Genomic DNA, 6,680 nt, shown 5'->3' on the forward strand with positions numbered 1-6,680 from the left:
AATGAAGAGTATGTAGGAAAAAATCACACCACTGAGATCAAAGGACTGGAAAGTCTCTTCATTGTAGGGTGGTCTTTCTTTTCAGTTCTACAGAAAAGACTCAAGAGCTGACTTTAAAGGATGGATAGACAGATGAATGAATAAAGATGATGTGGTATATATAGATATGTCTATAGATAGATACAAATATAGATGATGTAGATATAGATTGATATTATTCATCCGTAAAGAAGAATGTGATCTTGCCATTTGCAACAAATTGATGGAGTTGGAGAGTATCATGCTGAGTGAAATAAGTCAGTCAGAGAAAGAAAAATGCCGTATGATTTCACTCACATGTGGAATTTAAGAAACAAAACAAAGGGACAAAGGGACAAAGAGAGAGAGAGACAAACCAAGCCAACAGACTCTTAACCATAGACAGCAAACAGATGGTTACTAGAGGGGAGGTGGGTGGGGGTCTGGGGGAAACAGGTGATGGGGATTAAGAGTACACTTACCACGATTGATGAATATTGAGTAATATATATAGACTTGTTCAGTCACTATATTATACCCCTGAAATTCATATAACACTGTATACTAACTATATTGGAGTTAAAAAAAAAAAGGTGGATAGACAAATTACAGAGCCCTGGCTGAAACCATGTAATAGCCCAACACTTCCATACTCACGTATCAAAGAATTTCATCTTCCAAAATAAAATGCCAAATACGCATCAATGTCTGTTTTATGAATTAACATGGCTTATCACTGCTCTTGAATGGTACAAGTGTCACAGGTCTGTTTATGGATGTTCCATGCTGAAGTGTGACTTGATGTTGTCTCTCAAAGTTTTGGCTGATGGAGAATGAAGCTGAAATATCTATGATATATTGCACCTTATAAAGACTCTATGGTTATTCCTGAGGGGGTTGGAGGTGAACAGGCTCGTTCTTCACAACTGGGTGCCAAAGTAGAGCTACCAATTTCTGCATCTCTTAGAAATCCCATGATTTACCTCTATTTTTATTAAATATGTATTTGTTTTCAGAGAGAAAGAGTACATAAGCAGGGAAAGGGCAGAGAGAGGGAAAGAGAGAATCCCGAGTAGGCTTCTCAGTATCAGTGCAGAACCTGACACAGGGTTCAATCTCAGGAATGATGAGATCATGACCTGAGCTGAAACAAAGCGTCCGACACTTAACAGAATGAGCCACTCAGGCGCTCCCCATGTTTACTTTGAAAGGATGATCCTATTAATCTATGTGTTTATTTTCTCAAGTCCTATTTCACTCTACCAAATATTTAATAGACAAAATGATTTTTATAAGCTGCACATTGAAATACTGGGAAATAAATACCTTACAAAAATGCAACTAAGCAAAACAATGGCATATTATAAACCACTGGAGGGGTGCCTGGGTGGCTCAGTCAGTTAAGCCTCCACTGTCCGCTCAAGTTATGATCTCACAGTTCATGAGTTCAAGCCCCGGGTCGGCTCTGTGCTAACAGCTCAGAGCCTGGAGCCTGCTTCTGATTCTGTGTCTTCCTCTCTATCTGCCCCTCCCCCACTCATTCTGTCTCTCTCTCTCTCTCTCTCTCTCTCTCTCTCTCAAAAATAAATAACATTAAAAATTAAAAAAAAAACACTAGATAAGATTTACATAAAGATAACAACATGCCATTAAAAACTGCTAATATTAAATGAAAGAAAAAGGTTTTGTATGCTAAGTGATTACAGTTGTGCATTATGAAAACATAAATTCACAATAGCAACAAAAATATTTTTAAAATATATTTCCTATTCGTTCTCTTTTTAAATATATTTTGGGTACACATGCATGTTTATTATTTTAGAATTGGAAAATTATTGTCCTTTATCCAAAAGATAGAAAATATGGCTCTGAATTTTTTAAGAAAATCTACAATTCATCTACTTTATAGCTTACACCACCCCATTCTTGAGTTCAGATTTCCTTTTTCATTTTTGAAAATTATTTTTGTTTATGTTTGTTTGCATTTCATTTAATTTGGTGTCCTTTTTTTTTTGCATCCAATGATTTTTATTGTTATTGTTGAGGTGCAGGTATATAATTCCAAATCAATGATTTTCACAGGTCACCAAACAGTTCTTATAAGCAAGTGTTTGAAGTTGCTTCTAGACTTGTTTAGATGTAGAAGCTTTACTTATGAATTCCATATTGAAACATCAATTTCAGCAAGACTGGTCCTAATTACATTTTTGTCACACATCTTCTGTCTTTACATAATCCCCCCAACTTCCCTGCTTTTACTTCTCCTTAGTATACAACCATAATCATCCTTTGACATATTAAATATTTTACTTACTTTTTATCTTTTACAACATATGTGACAGAAGCACAGCATGTCTTTCTTTTTTTTTAAAAAAATTATTATTTGTTGTATATACTGCCTAACATGTACTATTGCATTCAATACATGATTGGATGGCTGAATGCAAAGAAATGGAAAGAGAATAAAATGATTAATTAGGAACAAGACAGTGAATGATTACTGTCTATATGTACACCTCCTCGAACTTTCTGTAAGTGAGGTGAGAGACAAATAGCTGGAGTTGTCCTTCAAGGTTTCTATGCTGTTTACCAGGTTTGCTGTCTGGGAAAAGAGAAAATTATACTTTTCCTTCAAGTTAGGTGTGGCCATGGGACTCCATGGCCCAGAAGAAATTCATGGAAGTGATATATGTCACTATTAATAATGCATAGTTACCACATTCCTTTTTTTCTTGTCTCAGCTGTCATGGTAGCACATAGGTGGGTATCCACCATCCAGGGCCCTGAGTGAAGACAGCATAGAGCAGAGACCATCTTGTTGACTTGAGATGGACACATCACATGGATTGGACATAAACCTTCATGGCTTCGTGCTGATTTGTTATAGACTTTTTACCTCAATCCAACCTTCATCATGGTCTGCATCTGCAGTAACTAGAATCTGTCACATGGCAGGCATACAATAAGTATTCTTTGAATGAATAGGAAGGAGGGAAGGATGGAAGGAAGGAAAGAAGTTGGAGAATAAAGCAGGAGGGAGTGAAATGTTTTCATCTACATCCCTTTAGGCTAATCCCTTGAAATTTTCCAGAACAAAAGAAGTCAGAGGCACAAAGCTTAGTACCATACATGTGACTAAGGATAAAGGTTGAAATTAAATGATGTATGTCCAGCAATGGATCTTGGGGCACCTGGGTGGCTCAGTCGGTTAAGCATCTGACTTTGGCTCAGGTCATGATATCATAATTTGTGGGTTCGAGCCTTGTGTTGGGCTCTGTGCTGACAGCTCAGAGCCTGGAGCCTGCTTTGGATTCTGTGTCTCCCTCTCTCTCTGCCCCTCCCCTGCTCACACTTTGTGTGTGTCTCTCTCTCAAGAATAAATAATCATTAAAAAAAAATGGATCTTAACGATCTTAGTTAAGAATTAAATATTTGTTATGTATCATATATTGCCTGCTACTATGTGCTGGGAACTATTCTGGGTTCTCTACACAAACAGATTTAACTTAATTTATTAATTTCTATATGTAATTTATTTATAATTTAATTACTAGAATGTTATTTATTTAATATGTTATCAAATGATTTCAATAATTAACATATTAATTATTTTATTTTAACATAGATTTTCTGTTATGGAAGGAATAGACTGCAGAGAGGCAATGGCAGGCTAAGAAATACCAGCAACTGCTTGAGCAGTTGAATGAATAGACTTTCTAAGAGAAGACAACACAGGCTCCACTCTAAGCTCCATTACTTATAAATTCAATAACCTAGGACAAACTGTTTAACTTAGCTGAGCCTTGTCGTGTCAATAAAATTAGAATAACAATTATTCCTATCTTACAGTTTTAATGACCCAAATCAATGCCTCTATACAGGTCTTAGCCAAAAGTTTGGAAGTTTTAATGACTGTTTTCTTCTTTGTTTTTGTTTTGCTTCATTTTCGTTTTTGTTTGTTTTTATTTCTTGAGCCCTCATATTAAAAGTATAAAGTAGGAATTATTATGTCAGCTATGGAAGGGAGTACCTGAAGTTTAGATAAATACCTAATTTGTTGGAGGTGAGGAAAAGGGAGATTAAGCTGTGAGAGATACTGGAAGCCGGAGCTTGGCTCGCCGCGGTACGCACTTCCTGGTTGCTCTTACATAAATCCATGAAGCAATAAATATTGCGAAAGCATGCTTTTGTGACATAACGATGTTAGAGATTCTATGACATGGGCCATGCAGGAGAGCACGCCTCGCACCATTTACACACACACATATGGAAGCGCAGATAGGGAAAGCTAAGTGTGCAATTAACACACGGTTAATAAGCACAGAGGGACAAAAGTCATCTGGGAGACAAAATATTCCCTGGGTGCACAGTTGGGTGAACAAGGTCATAATCCTCCTAGGAAAGGCTTTGCCAGTCATAAGGGCCGTTAAGCAACAGAAATTTCTGAAAGGAATAGCAGAGACACCTGTATCAGCACTTCCTTTCCAGAAGTTTCCAGGAAGGTTGGTCTTTTGACTAAAGTTCCATTCCTTCCCAGCCTTACAGGGACACATGAAGAGATAGAAATGGCAGGCTGACAGGTGTGCCAGAGAGCCTTCAGAGAGAGAAGGCTCTAGATCCTGCCCCAAGCTTTCTAGTTCACGGAACCTGACAGTTTTCATTACGACTTATCCATTTCTTTTACATTTAGATTTATCTCCTGTGTGTTTCTTTTGCATGAAACAGCCTTCAAATCCACTCCATTTAAAGACACTTTTGAATCAAGTTTCTACACCTGCGAGGCAAAGGGCCAGACAGCTTCTCTGTGACACATAGTGGCCCTTGACCAGCCAGCATTTTCCTAGTGATACTCATCATTTGTCGAAAGTTTACTGCAAAGTTTTTGAGTTAGTAGCAAGACATATTGTTATCTCATGCTGCTGCTCTCATTGCGGTTAAAGAAAAATAATGCAGTTAAGGGACAGCATATTTATATGAGCATAGTTACGTGTTTTGTATTACATGTATATTACATTACATAAAACTATGGTGTGTCATGTACATATGTACATACATATGAAAGTGTATATATGCACATATATGTATAATACACATATGTGTGTGCATATATACACATATGTGTATATATATTTAGCTTTTATTTTTATTAATTATCAATTATTGCTTAACATATCAAAAACTTAGTGTCTTCAAACAGCAAGCACTCATCTTCTCACATTTGTTTTTGAGGTCTCTTATCTGGTCGTGGCTTAACTGGATCCTCTACTTCAAGATCTCTCCCGGGCTACAATTAAGGTATCAGACAGGGCTATGGTCTCAGGTCTGGTCTCAACTGGCCAAGGATATTAAGTTCATTCATGGTGCTGTTGGCAAGATTCAACTTTTTGCAGGATGTTGGACTGTGGACCTCAGTTCCCTGCTGGCTCTTGACTGGAAATCACCCTTAGTGCTTTCCCCATGTGGGTCTCTCCAACATGACAGTTGACTTTCTCAAAGCTAGCAAGAGAAAGAGAGTCATAAAATAAAATATCCTTATTCTTTTTAATGTTTGTTTATTTTTGAGAGAGAGAGAGAGAGAGAGAGAGAGAGAGAGAGACACAGAGTGAGTGGGGAAGAGGCAGAGAGAGAGGCGGCAAAGGATCTGAAGCAGACTCTGTGATGACAGCAGAAAGCCTGATGCAGGGCTCGAGCTCAGGAACTGTGACATCATGACCTGAGTTGAAGTCGGGTGCTTAACCCACTGAGACACACAGGCACCTCGATATAGTGTTTTTAACCTAGTCACAAAATAATCATTCTCTTACTCTTACCACATTCTATTAGCTAGAAACAAGTTACTCAACATGAGGGGGTTTTACATGGCCGAGAATACAAGGAGATGGGAACATTGGTGAGGAGGAGTATTTAGAAGTCTGCACACTACAGGATATTCTTTCATATCCATTATTTTATTTACATGTTTCTCATAATAATCCTCTGTATCAATTATCATTGCCCCTGTTTTAAACATGAAGAGGATGAGCTCCTTAGACTTACCTGATTTATCCAGAGTCATAGCACCAATAAAAGATAGCATTGGCTTTGATTTCAAACTGTAACTGAATTTTCTCGGCAAATATGCCTCATTTCTTGAGCGAGGTTGGGTGACTCTTCCAGAAACATTACCTGATTAAGGGCATTAATGAATACAGACAAGTTGTATTAATCTAAAGTTCCACCTGTGACATCCTTGGATTTTCCTTCTTTTGATCTTTAACTGCCTTCAACTTTTCTCATTGGGGAATTAAGAATGGAGGAAGGAGTGCTGGATAATTTAAAATGGTTCATTCACTTCCCCAGACATTATGGATTACTAGAGAACAGGTACTAAGAACACTTGGCAATGCCTGTTTCGTCAAGTGTTTGACTGAAGGATTATAAACCAAAAAGAACATACCATCTGGCCAGTGGAAGTAGATTGTCAGGCATCCATAGATCCTCCTTGGACCTAATTAAAGAAACCAATTCCATTCAGTTGAATCAAAATGTACCCTGATCTACTTTCTACTGGGTGCTGTGATTGAGTGCTCCAGACACAAAATGAGCGAGAAACAACAAATCGTACCTTTGAGAAGCTCAGTATTATAGGAAAGAGTATAGCGTTAAGTGACTTCAGTCGTCCC

General features: G+C 37.7%; 1 long non-coding RNA gene across 1 annotated transcript; it reads right to left on the reverse strand.

Moving 5' to 3' along the window:
- Positions 1–2,392: 2,392 nt before the first annotated feature.
- LOC125910951 (uncharacterized) lies at positions 2,393–4,146 on the reverse strand. The gene is made up of 2 exons (XR_007454220.1): positions 4,068–4,146; positions 2,393–2,959 (listed from the first exon to the last, which is right to left on the reverse strand). It is a non-coding gene; the product is annotated as an uncharacterized LOC125910951 (long non-coding RNA).
- Between the last annotated feature and the right edge of the window lie 2,534 nt (positions 4,147–6,680).

Source organism: Panthera uncia (genome assembly GCF_023721935.1).
Source record: "Panthera uncia isolate 11264 chromosome C1 unlocalized genomic scaffold, Puncia_PCG_1.0 HiC_scaffold_3, whole genome shotgun sequence".
Lineage (NCBI taxonomy): Eukaryota > Metazoa > Chordata > Mammalia > Carnivora > Felidae > Panthera > Panthera uncia.